We start from the raw sequence: 16471 nt of genomic DNA, 5'->3' as shown, positions 1-16471 counted from the left end.
TATATTTTTAGGTCAATTATTTAGTGAAACCAATGAATTTCGTATTTCCAGATAAAATACTTAACATGTTGATCCCTTTCTCGTATAGTTTGCCTACGAATATATGTTACAAATTATTGAATTATTTAGAATAACCTTCAAACATAAAGTACGGTAAGTAAATAAGTCATTTAGTACGCAGGATCGTGTGATATCTGGTAACAGTTAGCAACACTGACTAGACGGCAATATTTGCTGTTTAGGAACAGTTCTTATGTGACCCTCACTATATAAAGTATATACAGGTTGATTAAAAAACGACTTTAGAACTTGGAAAGCTTACGACAATTTATTGAGAAGACTTACATAATTGGTTTTAATGTCATTTGATAGCAGAACACATCAAGTTTTAACTTTGTAGTACAGAATTCTTTCACCGCGAACGCTAGCAGTGTTCATTTTAAAATGGCTACTTTCACAGTTGCAGAGCGTGCTCGCTGTGAATTTTGGTTTGAAGAAACAAAATCTGCGACAAGAGTTCAACGTAATTTTCGTACCTAGTTTGGCAAGGATCCTTCCTACAGACCAAAAATGTATTCTTCGCACAGGACTTTTGTTACGAATTGTTGTCTGTTAGTCATACCAAATATCCAGAATGCCCATATGTTCCTGTTGCAGTTGTCGAACAAGCTTTGTAGCTTTGTTCGGTCCCAGATTTGACGCCTCTCGATTTTTTTCCTTTGGAGGTTCGTTAAGGACCGGGTGTTTGTACCACCCTTACCTGACGATCTCGCTGAGCTCAGAAACCGAGCCAACACCACAGTTTCAAATGTAACGCTGGATGTGCTGCGTTGAGTTTGAGAAGAAATAGACTTCAGATGGAATGTTTGCCGTATGACTAATGGCAACCACATTGAATGTTTATGTGTAAACTTGATGTGTTCTGCTATCAAATAACATTAAAACCAATTATGTAAGTCTTTCCAATGACTTTTCGTAAGCTTTCAAACTTGTAAAGTCCTTTTTGAATCAACCTATATATATATATATATATATATATATATATATATATATATATATATATATATATATATATATATATATATATATATATATATTTTTTTTCGAGATATCCAATACGATTTAGTAGAACCTCCCTAGTCCGAAAAATTGGGACCGGGGTTTGTTCGTATTATCGAGATTTTGGATTAAGCAGAGGACAGAAATGCAAGAAGGGAAACCACACCTTACATCCTCCTCACCCTTCACTGTTCACCGCTTCGACAAGATTATCTGCTTCTCGTTAGAAACTGACAGATTATCATAATACTAAAAAAACAAGTTAGTTTTAGGCTAGGTACTGTATATTGTATACTTTGAGTTTCTAAATACTGTAGCATTAAATTGAGTTTCAGTTCAAATACTATTTCTTTTCTTTCTCTTCTCACTCCATCGCTCTCTTTTTTGCACGTTAGGATTAGTGGGATTCTACTGTAATTCTTGTTGCCGAAAACGTAGTTTTTAGGATACTGTGTCTATAGTGAGGATCACGTAAGAGTAATACCCAAAAGGCTAATTTGGCCGTCTCTTCCGTGTTGCCAACTAATACTAGATATCACCAAAAGGGGATAAAAGCACACAATACCATATACTATAATAATAATAATAATAATAATAATAATAATAATAATAATAATAATAATATAACAAATAATAATAATACAGTAAGCCTATTAACAATAACGATGTCTTGCTTATTTACCACATCTCAACTTTATGTTGGGAGGTTCTCTAAAAGGTTCAATAATTTATGAAAGAGTACATTTTTCTTCTGGACCTCTAGCACATTATATTATTAGTTAGTAGATTACTGTATGAACTAATATTAAAATGTATTTTGCCTGACAACATGAAAGTCATTTCTTTGATTAAACAGTTTACGATTCACGAGACCTAATCTAAAAATGTATTTTGTTTGAACACGTGAAATGATTAGTACGAATTCCGAAAACGAACGCCACTTTGAAATGCTTTAGAATATTTACTCCATTATTGTAATAAAAGTCTAAACACGAAAAGAAATTAATTAAAATGTGAAATGGTATTTCTATCCATTACCCAAAGGTATGTATCACACGAAATTTGTTATAAATTATTCATTTACACTTAGCCTACCTGACTCTAATCTTGAAATTGTAACCACAACACAAAGCTACATATAGAGTAACTATTATGTATTAATATTAATACTGATATTAATTAATTATTAATATGTTCAAATTTCACTAGCTTCCAGAAATGGTCTCAAAAATGTAGAACAATTTGAATTTTCAGAATTTAAACTACCGACAACTTGTGTCACTGCTGCCAACATAAGAGTTATAAAATCACTACCAGTTGTAGTATTTCTCAGTACCGAAATTCGAAACGAAGTTGGCAAAAGAAAATTCAACTTGCAAACTAGAAAATCGCCATAATCCACTAGCTTATGTAGTAAAGGGGTAAAAATGGTTAGGTTTCACCCTAAGGGTATTAAGGAAGCTGACCCTAACTATACATATAACGACTTCTCCTTACCTATGAGTCGATTCAATTTCTGTTATTACCCGTCCAATGTGAGTGAGGACCGGCGGTTCTGCGAACTAAACTGTTTATCTGCTGTGGCTTTGAGTACATTCGTGTTCCTTCTCAGTCGGCCTGTACAGTACACTAGGACGATCGAAAGAAAATTCCGAAATTCAAAACGTAAGGGAATACAAAAGTTGTCTTGTAGTCTCTACTATAACCAATGAAGTTAGGTCTCTGATTACATTTTTCATCGAACCGCAGGAAGTCTAAAGTTATCGCATAGGCCTACCTACATAATTCTTCGGTGTATGGTCAATGGGGCTCAAGTCACTTCTTTTTTTACAAATTTTTAGTTTCTGAAAAACTATTAAAAAGAAAAACTTAAGTTTTCATTTGGTATTACGGACTTGTCTCTGGGTGGAATGCAAGTAATAAGTAAAATGATCATTTTTTCTTAAGTCTTATATTCTAACTGAATAAGAATATTATATAAAACTTCTCTCTTAATCGGCGAAATAATTATTATTTACATAAATATGCATGTATTCGAAAACTTAAAAGAAAAATAACTTTGAGACATCTATTACACGAATTACTTTGTAAAAGTAATTAACAATAGCCGTTATGGAAAAAGGACAATAAGGGACTTAATTTTTCTGTAAAAATTGATGCCTACAAAAGGAATGTCTTCTGTTACGCCCCATATTCACTGTATCCCACTGAACAGTACCAAATCTTAATATATTCTTCCTTTTCTTGCCTTCTTTGTCGAAGGTTTCTATAGTCTGACGAATCATGTCCAGCAAAGACTTCTTCAGGTCTAACCAAATGTTGGCAAATTAGGAAAACTGATGGGGCGAGAAACAGTTGATTAGAAAATTTTGATCGCAGGCGGAATCACCTGACCATCGAGCAGGACGTTTCCTCTTATTACTTCAGTTTTATTTTTCCATTACTGCGACGTCGGAAAATCACAATCGCCGGAATAACAACTACTGCACATTGTATTTCGGCAACCAAAGGGTCCAAGAAATAGTTCATTCTAATTTCCTGAGGATCATATGGGAAATGGGTTAACTGTTAGCCTTGGGCTAAGGCTTTAAATTTTATTCCCTCACGGAAGGCACATTGTTCGTGTAGTTTTAAACTTTTAAACACAATCCGTCTATCTTTCCCCTTATTTTAGAACGTCCCAAGATAAGACAGTCTGATGCGTAGGTAAGTGGTGCCATGCTGTGCAACGGCGCCATGCTTGCCAGATGTTCCGAGCACCGCATTAACATATGTGATGGGATACACAACAGATCTACATGGCATTATGCGCAGATCGCAGCCCATCTGTATACGGCTATTAAGGGCGGCCAGGAAGGCAGCCAGCTGATGGGAGTACATAGCATTACACAGAATGTGACCACAGTGGAGAAAATTCTCACGAATCACTGGTAGCAGCACCTGTATTAACCCACAATTACCGTTAATAGACTACGTATAATAATACGTTAACAATTTATAAATTGTCTCTTTTCGTCCACGAACATGTATGATAGCAACGATAAAATTCACAGACAACTGTCTTAATGAACGTTCTCTGTTAATTGTTACGATGTTCATGTAGGTTCATTTATATTTCGTAATAAAATACACATTTTTGCACTAATTCTGTAGTTATTAACGAGAAGCTGTCTGAAACTTCTCAGAGAAGACATAACAAATGAAGAGCAGCTATCTGAAGCACTATCATCACAGTCTAGTATATACAGTTACGAAGCTTGAGTTTATGAGGGTGCTAGGAACAATAGACTGCGCAGGTACTATTTCGCATTTCTGTTATGAGGCGATAGTAGCGATCCTAGTGGTTAGCAACTATCTATGGATGCATATTTACTACGTATTGAGCTTCGTGACTGTATATATAGACTGTGCTATCTCATCTGTTAGTTAATTGTTACGATGTTCGCATATTATTACATAATTAGAGACAATTTTTTGCACTGAAGACTGTAGTTATCAACAACAAAATTCTAAAAACACACAGGTAACAAAATGGAGAGCAGCTATCTGAAACGTAATCTGAAACTTCATGTATTCATGTCTGGTGATTAAATATTAATTTTGTGCAGAAGGTTGCTGAAAGTTGTCAACATCAAAATAGGGCATTTCCATTTGTCACAGAATCAGCTTTGGCCTGTCTTCAAATAAGTAATTTCTGACAGTTTTAAGAATGTAAAAAGGGAAGGAACACGTCATGTACATTGTAGTGTACAGTTACCTCTGTACAGCTGTCATTCGGTATTTGCGTCTCGTAGAGCAGCAGTAGAGAGCTCGCTTAAAGATTCGAAGGTTGTAAGTTCGAGTCTTGTTCAAGTTATCATTTTATTTTGTTATCGTTCGTTAGTGATATAAATAATATTCAAGTTATCATTTGTATTCTGTTATCATTCTTTAAAGATATAAATAATATTCAAGTTATCATTTATATTTTGTTATCTTTTTTAAAGGTACAAATAATATTCAAGTTATCGTTTTATTTTGTTACCATTCGTTAGCGATATAAATAATATTCACGTTATCATTTTATTTTGTTATCGTTTGTTAGCGACAAGTGTAAATTAATAATATTCAAGTTATCATTGTATTCAGTTATCGTTTTTTAGCGATATAAATAATATTCTAGTTATTATTTATACTCTGTTATCGTTCTTTAGCGTTATAAATAATATTCAAGTTACCATTAATATTCTGTTATCGTTCTTTAGCGTTATAAATAATATTTAAATTATAATTTTACTTCTGTTATCGTTCTTTAGCGATATAAATAATATTCAAGTTATCATATATATTCTGTTATCGTTTTTAGTGATATAAATAATATTTTCAAAATTATCATTTATATTCTGTTATCGTTATTTAGCGTTATAAATAAATTAAAGTTATCGTTTTATTTTGTTATCATTCGTTAGCGATAGAAAATATTATTCACGTTATCATTTTATTTTTTTATCTTCCGTTACCGATATAAATAATATTCAGTTATCATTTGTATTGTTATCGTTCTTTAGCGATATAAATAATATTCAAGTTATATGGAATACGGTATATGTAAGTCATGACATCAGCACAATTTTAGAACTAAAATATTATTAAAAGAATTTATGGGATTACCTGAAAAGGGAAATTCACTAAGGAAAAGTATTTGTACAATAAAGAACATGGCAGGGGATCGTAGAATCCCTCTAATTGCGTGAAACGTTTCAGTGGTTGTGTGATTTCAAATAATCGTAGATTACCGCTTGATGAAAATCACCTTAGAATAATCATAGAACAAAGAACTTGAACTTTTAATGAATATTGTACGCAATGCAAGACATTAAATGTAGCACTCACTGTTCTAACCACTAGTAATATCTTGAACGTAATACAAATATACGGTGGTGTTCAACCTTCATTCATTTTTTTCAAGAATTGAGTCGCCTAGAATCAAACTTCACTTTATCCAAAAGTCTAATTGTTCAGAAAAGACGAAAAACTAGTGTAGTTAGACTCCAAATGTGAATTTACTACTGAAGTTAAGGCAAATAAATTCCAGTTTGACTCCAAACGAGCAGTTTATCACATTCTCTGCAAAATTCTGTACTGAAACATACCTTATTCCCATATATTACAATTTGGGGAAAGTGCAGTTCGATTCTAGGAGACTCAATTATACGAGTGTGTTGTGCGGTACTAAGTAGGAAAATTCGCGTATAGTATTACACAAAAAGTAACGAATATTCTTTCGAATAGATGTCCACCTGAACGTTCCATGTTTTTAATTGGTTATTAACGACGCTGTATCAACTACTATGTTATTTAGCGTCGATGAGATTGGTGGTAGCGAAATGGTATTTAGCGATATGAGGCTGAGGATTCGTCATAGATTACCTGAAATTCGCTTTACGGTTGGAGAAAACTTCGGAAGAAACGGAAAAAAACCCAACAAGGTAATCAGCCCAAGCGAGAATCGAACCCACGCCCGAGCGCAATCCCGGATCGGCAGAAAACAACCTCAGCCGACTGAGCTACGTTTTATGTTAAAAGAAACTAAATGTGAAATGTATTTTTGGAGAAATTTAGTTCTGAGTTTTAATGATAGTACAAAAGAAGAATGTTGCATAAAGTTACCTATATCAGGAAATTTCTACCCTATTGCTTTAATACATTTAAATGATATTAAGTCTAATATAAAAAGTGACACTCTTTTATAATCATACATTAATATGTTATACAGAACTGAAAGATTTTAAGAAGTAGAATGAGTGATTTCTCACTAGAAATTGAAATATATATAAGATTGTTACACATTGTAAATGTCTGCCGAAAAAAGCAAATTCTCTCCCTTCTAAAATCTTTTTTTTTGACCTGTATAGTAATTCAATGAGTAATGACCTTTGAACAACGCCAATTTATTGTTCAGAAACCTAACATTCTAGGCTTTAAGGGTAGATGTAATATCCTTCCCAATATGATTCAGCCGAATTTTAATGTACATTAAAAAATATTACCTTAAATAATATGCGTGGTTCACTAAGGGTTCATGTTGTCAAATAGATTAAGACGCTACAGCGCAGGAAACGTTTGTGGTTACCTATGATAAAATCCTCACATTACATGTGCAACAAATGAAGAGCAGCTATTTGATATCTACCCTCTGTTAATATTGTTACGACGTTCATGTATTTACATTTCGTAGGTAAAAATACATTTCTGCATCTACGATAAAATTCTGGCATAATACAGGTAACAAACGAAGAGCAGCTATCTGAAACATCATCCTCTGTTAATTACCACGACGTTAATGTATTTCGTAAGTGGAGACAACATTTTGTTAGTAACAATTAATTGCTACGACGTTAATGTATTCCAGTAACGTCTATGGATACCAACGATAAAATTATCAGAAAACACACGTAATAAATAAACAGCAGCTATCTGAAACATTACCTCTGTATGTCGTAATAATTACAAACATGAAAAAGACGACCTTGGAGCATACTTTAAAAAGCTTGAAGATTGAAATTAAAATGTTCTCGACATTTTGGTTTGACAAGTAAAGGCCGTTAACTGTCACTGAAGAAGAGAAAGCATGTTTTATTTCATGTTTATTTTGATTGGTGGAGAGACCAATTGAACTTACGGCATAACTAAACTTCTATGTATTGCAATATGGTTTGTTTTCATATTTATAGATAACTGCGTTTTTTTCTCTCTATGAGGGCGGGAGGGGAACATCCCATGCACTGCAACCTGAGCTCTATTGTGCGCCCCCTGGAATGTGTTGCATGCCCACCGACCCCAACTACGGCGCACCGACCTAACCGCTAACTCCCTGACGACCAGATCCCGCCATCCTTCTAATCCGTGTACCATTCTACGCCAACAGCCCCCCATATTTCCCCCCCCTCAACGGTCAGAGTGGTAAGCCTCCTCACCCGTAGGGAGGGGAATGGGTTCTCTTGCTGGTCACCAACTACTACAGCTTGACATATTCACGGAGGGCGGCCGAGAGAGTCAGCAGTTTCGGAGGACCGCTGCAGACGCGATCTGAAAACCAAGTAGAATAACCACAAATGAAAATGAAAAGATAAGGAGAGGAGTGAGGGAAAAACTCCCCCAAAACTTCACCCAGGCAACTTGTCCTTAGCGGGGAATCGAAACCCGGTCCGCTGGCTTCGGGAGCGAAGATGCTACCACGAGACCGCAGCGGTGGACTATAAATGCGTTAGAATGAATTACTATAATATGTCACTGGACACAAACGCGAAACACCTCATAGCGCAACATTAATTTCAGCATCAAGGAGCTACTGTCTGTGTGCAGTGAAGAAAATTGCCCAAGTCCATGAAATACGGCACGGCGGCCGCATATTATCGTATCAGTGCCAGCCAGGTCCAGCATATGGCAGTACTGGCCAAGTCAAACAGCAACTATTAAGTGTTCCGTTGACTCTCGGATTCACGGACACTTCACAGTGGCAGTATGACTTGACGATTATACTGATAACTAGACTTCGGATTTTAGGTAAAAACATATTTTAATCCTTAAAAGATAAGTTCATAAAAACTTTCAGGTACACGTTTCATATAAAATTGTGCCTAAAATTGGTATTTTAATAGCATTTAAAATGCCTATTTTGACGACAAAGCCTAGTTTGACCTATTAAGTATGTTTTATCTCTAATAGGTCAAGACACCTATCCTTATTTCCAAAATTTGTATTTTAAATTCCAAATGTGTTCCTGGTTCTGTTGGAAATAGAGTACGGGATAAACTGGAGCAAGTTCTGCACAGAAATGTAAGACTGAAGGACCTGCGTACTGCTTTAGATATCCTAGCAGGGAAGAACACGGATTTTTCAATGTAACATTCCTGTCCAACTAGTGTCAAAATTGAAATACGCTCTGGTTACTTCAGTGGATGTGGAGCGTTCAATTTCAGCATACAAATTTGTGTTGAGTGACAGACGGCATTGCTTTTTAGTTGAAAATTTGGAAAAGTATTAGTAATTTATTGTGAAGCTAATTATAGACATTAACGGACAAGACTTGGTAAAAAATTGATTATATTTGACTTGTTTATGTACTGAATTTATGTCTAAAACTTATTTTTCACATTTGATTGTTTAGTTTACGTATAACTAGTTAGATATTTGTTGTTCTTGTGCTCGTACTTTTAGTAGCAGTGGTGGTAACGGTGTATAAGCATTTAAAACTATTAAATTCTAGAAATGAATTCCTAATGATTTGGAACATGTTTTTAAAGAAAACATTATTTTTTGTTAGGGCCTATTTTCAATTCTTTAGAGACTATTTTCTACACTTTTAAGCCTATTTTAGACACCTAAAATTACATTTTAACGACCTAAAAATCCGTACCCTACTGATAACATAACTGAAAACGAAAACCTATCCCAACAAAGTCCTTTACCTCCACAAATTCCACTTGCTTCAACCTGGACTTCAAATATGGCCTCCATTATGTAAAACTGACACTATAGTCGTTGAAGTAACGGTGCATGCACGATTAATAGGTAGGCCTACGCGTAATACTCGAGTACTGTACATCGTTTAAGTTCGAAGTTCGGTAGGAAATTATGATTTAATATCACAATATGTACCGATAATCTTAAGAAACACTTGCATCTCTTATTAAAATGTAAATAAAATACGACAAAGATTTACAAAAATGTCACTTGACTAAAAACACCATTTCACTTGTGTGACATACGTAAGTTTCTGTAATAGTATTTATTTGATGCGGGAGGAGTGAAACTTTTCTGTGCTTCATATTCTGCTTCCTTTTGAAAAGATGCAAAAGAAGAAATCTTATCTGTGGTGTAATATGCCAATGTGGAAGAACATCACTTTCTTCATCTGTGATGAAAGATGAGTGGAACGGAAAAAAATTCTCTCCCACACCGGGATTTGAACCCGGGTTTTCAGTTCTACGTTCCACTCATCTTTCATCATATGATAACGCAGAATATCTGCACGGAAATATCTTATATACTTTGGTACATCATAATAATATATGATATGCGAAAAATAATCACTTAGTGATTTAAGACGGCGTTTATTTCGTCGGATCCCGGCCACTTAGTCACTCATAACGAGAGCACCTCTGCACATGTGTGGACATTGTGCCACTGTCATACATCTATGACGCAGTGCATGAGAGTAGGCCAATAGAAGGTACCCAAGAGGTGGAACTTAAACTGAGAGGATTCGATCCGACATCGGGATGGGAATCCGGTGTGGCTTAGTGGATAGAGCGTCAGCACATAGAGCTGAAAACCCGAGTTCAAATCCCGGTGCCGGAGAGAATTTTTCTCCGTTCCACTCATCTTTCATCATATGATGATGCAGAATATCTGCACGAAAATATTATATATATACTTCGGTAAATCATAATAATATTCTTCATCTGTGCTTAAAAGACTTTTGCACTTCACAAAACATTTTAAACTTGGAAGACTTACTTGGGGTATTCCCTAACGTTGTCCACATAACTTCCTCGAAGCCAAAGTTAAATGAAATCATTAGAAATGTTCCGTAAGTTCTGTCGTGTGTCTAGTTTTAATAAAGTAGCCTATCCACAATTTTTCGGAGTTAGAAGATCCATCAAGAGGAAAATAAAGCATCAGACTCGATGAATCGCCTAGTTTGTTAGATCCGTTATCTCTGCTTTAATGTAAACAAATGGACCAGTTGGCGATATTAAACCCAGACATGTGATGTGAAACAAAACTTTTCTAAACAATGGCGTGAATATTACAAAGAAAAGAAAATTTTATTGTCTTACACTATAACAATACAAAGAATTAAAGTTTCGTTCAAGAAGATCGCATGCTGCTGATTACTGTTTTTATGGCCATCGTGCCGCGAATTTCAACCGACACTCCTTTAAGAAAGCCGACATAAACGAATTTACTCCCGGTACATTATCGTATTATACCTTCTTGAAGTCCACACCTGTGGAATAACGGTCAGCGCGTCTGGCTGCGAAACCAGATGGCCCGGGTTCGAATCCCGGTCGGGGCAAGTTACCTGGTTGAGGTTTTTTCCGGGGTTTTCCCTCAACCCAATGCGAGCAAATGCTGGGTCACTTTCGGTGCTGGACCCCGGACTCATTTCACCGGCATTATCACCTTCATATCATTCAGACGCTAAATAGCCTAGTTGTTGATACAGCGTCGTAAAATAACGCAATAAAAAACCTTCTTGAATCCGTCATCAACCAGGATACAAAAGGATACAGGTTCAGGATACAAAAATATTGAACAATCGAATGTAGCCAGCGAGCACAGCCTGAATCACAGCCAACTACCACCAAGAATTTAATTGGTTGTGCCTGCAAAGAGCTGTGTCTGTTGTGACGCCACATTCTTTTCCAGATATCTCAAATAAAAAACTAAAATGTAGATCTGTTATTATTTGCAATAAATACGTACTTTTTTTGTTTTTCGAATAACTTATTTTACACACCTGATTAAAGGACGTAGAATATTTATCATGGCCGTATCCAATGATACAGATCCACGTCTAAATAACGACAGTTGCATTCACTTCACAGAGTATATTATAGATATATGTTTCCAAGAATTTTGGCAAGTGCACTTTCAGAACTGTTCATAAATATGCAACCCACTATGCAAGGAAGGAGTAGAAAACTGCAGGGTAGACGGAGGTGGGGAGATTGTAAGAACCCGACGGGGCGGTGAATTTATTTCCTCCCTTATCCAGCCCCAACTAAAGAGGCGCCGCTCTGTCTACACACTGAAGAAGGGGAGGAGGGGCGATCACTCGAGTTGCAAGGGATGGGAATGCTAAAAGTCCCAACCCCTCGCCAGAAAACTGGGTTATGTCCGCCTGATATTTATTCGCTTTTAAAAACATATGGCGTTAAAATTCGTCGGCGTTCTTGAAGTTGGGGAGAATTCAGTTATATCAGAATCACAACTGAGTGTTCTACTCTAAATTTTCTGTAATTACATTACAACAGTGCTGAGTTCTTGGCATCATTACGGCAGAACGCGCATCAAGTTCTCTGAAGAGAATAATAAAAGAAAAACTGCTTAACTTTAAATTTCTCATTATCTACCTATTGAGAGTTGGCAAACCTGTTTACTGATACTAATAAATTTAAAAAGGAATCGGTGTCATGGAGATGATACAAACTTTCTGCGTTTGGTACCAATACATACATTGAAATGCATTTTTATTTCTTACTAATGGCATTTCTGCTTTTACTTTGTTTTCCTGAATATCATTCAAAATACACGATAAATTAAATACTTTACTGTGACAGCTTCGTTTATGAATTTCGCGGTTTAACTACATCGGTACAATTAAGTTTGCATAAATTCCATGAAATATTGGCACCAATTTGAATATTGTAAACATTTACAACACTATTTCCAGTCTTTGAGAAAACAGGTATTTAAAATGGATGAATATTGATATTTATGTAGAGATTCTTACTACAGCTTATCTATTTTGAAAGTATCAGTAAGTCATTGTGCAAACAAATTCCCCCTTCTCTCTTTTGCAAATAACATAAACACAGAGTAATACGTTTAGAAAGACAAAGTAAAAACGCTGTAACATGACAGCCCTTGCTATTTATTTTGCAATAATCTTATAACAGACGACATTCTTGAAGAATGGCAATTTTGTCCACAGATCTCATTGTCCCACCGTTGCATACACAACACAATTCTTATCTCGGGATAGTTTTTCCAGAATCTGAGACAATCTTTACTTTGAGATCAATAGCCCTAGGTCGCTGTGCAGAGACATTTTTCATAAAACTCCAAAGAAAGAAATCCAGGGATGTCAGGTCTGGAGAATTTGGAAACCATGTAATTGGCCACCACGGCCTCGCCAGTTGATGAATGTTATTCACGAACTTGTTTTCCTTAATGAGAGAGGAGAAGACTGTAATTTTTGGTGAAAAATGGGTAAATTAAAAAAAATTCTTTAAAATAATCTGTGATATGTGTGGAATACATTGTATAACATTTTGTGGGTATTTGTGCCCTTATCGGATGTTGAGATGCCATTTTTAAACTTCCTGCGCTCTGTATTTTTAAATTACATCGCACTTTGTTGTTTCCGGAACTTGAGTAATTTTAAAAAAATCTTTAAAATACTCTGTGATATGTGTGGAATACATTGTATAACATTTTGTGGGTATTTGTGCCCTTATCCGATGTTGAGACGTCATTTTTAAACTTCCTGCGCTCTGGAGTTTTAAATCACACCGCCTTTTGTTTGTTGTTTCCGGAACTTCATTTTTTTGCTACATTGCCATACAAAAATCGATATAATTTCTGAACTATTACAGATACATTCATGAAATTTAGAGCACATATTCTCTAGACTATTAGGAAACTTTTCTCTGTAGCACAATTTTACTAATTGATTTCATTTTAAAAAATATGTCTGTCTGTTTGCAAGAAAGAAAATAAGAAAGAAACTTTAATTGTTTATTTTACAAATGTAGGGACTAATATCAAAATTCTGTTACAGACAGTTTTTATAGCATGTCGTTACAAGTAAATTGTAAGAAACTGTTTGAATTTATCTTTAAAAATGGCTAAGATAGATAGGTTTTAGTAAAATCCTGCATTGGGTACTTTTTTTTTCAAATCCGCCCCCAATTTTTTTTCTCAATTTTTTTTTATTTGGTTGAGTTGCTATAGCCATGAGCTCTCTACATACAAAAAAATAATATTTTACACCAAATAGGGAAAAAGTTAAAAAAAAACACCGTCCTCTCCCCTCAATGAGATGATTCGCCATCCTGCTGGAACACCCTGCCTATGTTGCTTTCCTGTTGCAGATGTGATATAAAAAAACAAATCTGACCTTTTCTGGAGATCCACATAGCGTAATTCCTGAACGTGTTGACTGCGGTAAAGTTTCAGATAACTTTGACAAGTTATGTATGGTATCGTAATCTCTACGGATAGTCGTCTAAGACGCTTCTTCGGACTTGCTGCCATACCAGCTTAACATCAGCATTCGTTTCGAAATCGTGACTATGGTCAACAGTGTAAGATAATATAAACAGATTCACTTTCTTCAATCGTGCGGTACCATAACCTTATCGAATTGAAAGCAAATATGAAAAACGCATTTACAAAGAAAGTATTAAGGATATGAAATTGTAACAAATATACTTTTGATTCTGAGTTACTATTGTAGAAGTATTGTTATATGCGGGCTTACTGCAAACCAGTGGTTACCAAAGTGGGGATCGCGATCCCCTTGGGGTCGCGTAAAGAGCTAAGGGGGAGGGGGGTCGCAAGATGATTAACACAAGAATAAAAAAGTCTTCTTAAAATACATTAATTTTGTATGGATAACCATAAACAATGTTGAACACAAACGTTTCAGTAATATAAATATAAAACAATTAACGTGAAAAGTGTGCCTATTTTTCAGAATGTAGCCTCTTAAATCTGGAATCTGTATTCGATAACAAACACTCATGTTATTTTTAAGAAGATTTTTCGCTTTTGTTTTGATGACAATCATAGACAAGAAACTTATTTGGCATAAATACGAGGTTGCAACTGTTATACAAATTTTAAGAGTTTCTTTTGCAAACTTGGATTATTCTTTTGAAACAGAACTGGTCTATGCTCTGCGAGGGGGAGGGGAAGTCTAGTTTCAAAATTACATCAGTAGGCACATATTTCAGTGACTCTTTCCATTATGTTTTTGGATTTCAGTCAGTTGAACGTAAGTATCTAAAAACGGATTGAGTTTCTTTCGAAAAACAGTAAGAAAAGCTGTTGTTTAAAATCGTACTTTACTTGAAGTCTACTGGTTTTGAGTGAAATTATAGTTGTTTACAATTTTACAGGAATTTGTATTTTTCGAATCGGGGCCAAGAACCGGTACAGTATGTGGGAAGGGGGGGGGGGGGTTGCAAACAAAAATCTCGCTCAAATATGGGTCGCACCTTCAGAGAGTTTGGGAACAACTACTATAACAACATTTGACAATGGAAACAATAATACAAACATAAACTGCACATTTTTATGCAAGTAAAATCAAAGTTCACATTTTCTTTAAACTACAAAGTTTTCACACTAAAACACAGAAAAAAACTCCAGTATTAGGAACTTGAAATTGTAGCAAACAATGTTTTAATCATTAGTTATTGTTGTAAAAATATTGTGAATAGTGGTTCTTCTTCTTTTCTCCTCCTCCTCCTCCTCTTCCTATTTGCACCAATGTCCGTTCTGCGACTACAAAATTTGATCTGTCCATCGACGAAATGGTCTTCCTATCTCCCGGGTTCCCTTTGCTTTATAGTTTAATCATTTCCTCGGTAAGATTGAACATTTTTGTGGTTGTAGATGATATGTTAAATTTAGTAACAAAACATTCCTGTAAAATTCAAATGATACAGGAAAAGGAGGATACATTTGGTATAGTTTCTTGATATTTAACTCTTCAGGGAGATACATTTTAGTACTCTTATGTAGACTGTCATGAGATGTTCGACCTTGAAGGGAGGTACTGTGTTCACACACTTTCTCATATTCTACGGAGTGAATTTTAAATGCCGTCTTCGAAGACCGGGACATGATAGAGGATACTGTAGCGATGAAATTCGAGATAGGAACCGTCATGGTATGATGATTAGTTATGGAAATATTAGAGGCAATGATGTGATGTGTGCGACATGTATCTTGCCCTGAAATGGTCGGATATCTTGGCTTCAGCGTAAGAACTGCGAAGAAAATGATTTTAACTGGTTTGTCTTCAAGTATTGTCCTGTGAGTTCTCTGTACAATGCCCCAGTTAAAACTGATGTTACAATACGTATCTGTTTTGCATTATGAACTAAGGTAAGCACATAAGGTTTACATTGCGTACGTCAAGCAGGTGCCGGTTTTCAAAGCGTGCTGCGCGACCTACCGTTGTTCGGCGTTAAACTAAATCCTAGCAAACCTTTATGCTCGGTGTTCATAGTGACGAAAGCGCAATTTGGAAGTGCGGGATGTTCGACGAGGAAATGTGGAAATTATAGTCTGAGTTTAAACCCATTCTTACATAAACGTTGCTCACGGAAATAACACTTATCCCATTAAACATTTAGGGAAAATTGTGAATAGGGTATTGGTCTCTATCTGATTTATGCTTGTTTTGACATGGTCTATTATGCCCTGGTCTTCGAAGTCGGCATTAGTATTCATTCTGTATATTACAATCTGTTTATCCTGTTGTTCAGAGAACCTCTCTTATCAAATGAGGGGTGTTTAGCAAAATCGTCAGTTGTCCAAAATCTGGTAATTTTAGTTAGAGCGGCCATCTGGAACATGCATGAACACATATTCAGTCCATTAAAAACGTCTATAGTACAGTGTAGAA

The sequence above is a fragment of the Periplaneta americana genome, chromosome 3, assembly GCF_040183065.1.
Source record: "Periplaneta americana isolate PAMFEO1 chromosome 3, P.americana_PAMFEO1_priV1, whole genome shotgun sequence".
Classification (NCBI taxonomy): Eukaryota; Metazoa; Arthropoda; class Insecta; order Blattodea; family Blattidae; genus Periplaneta; species Periplaneta americana.
This window is presented reverse-complemented; position numbering follows the sequence as displayed.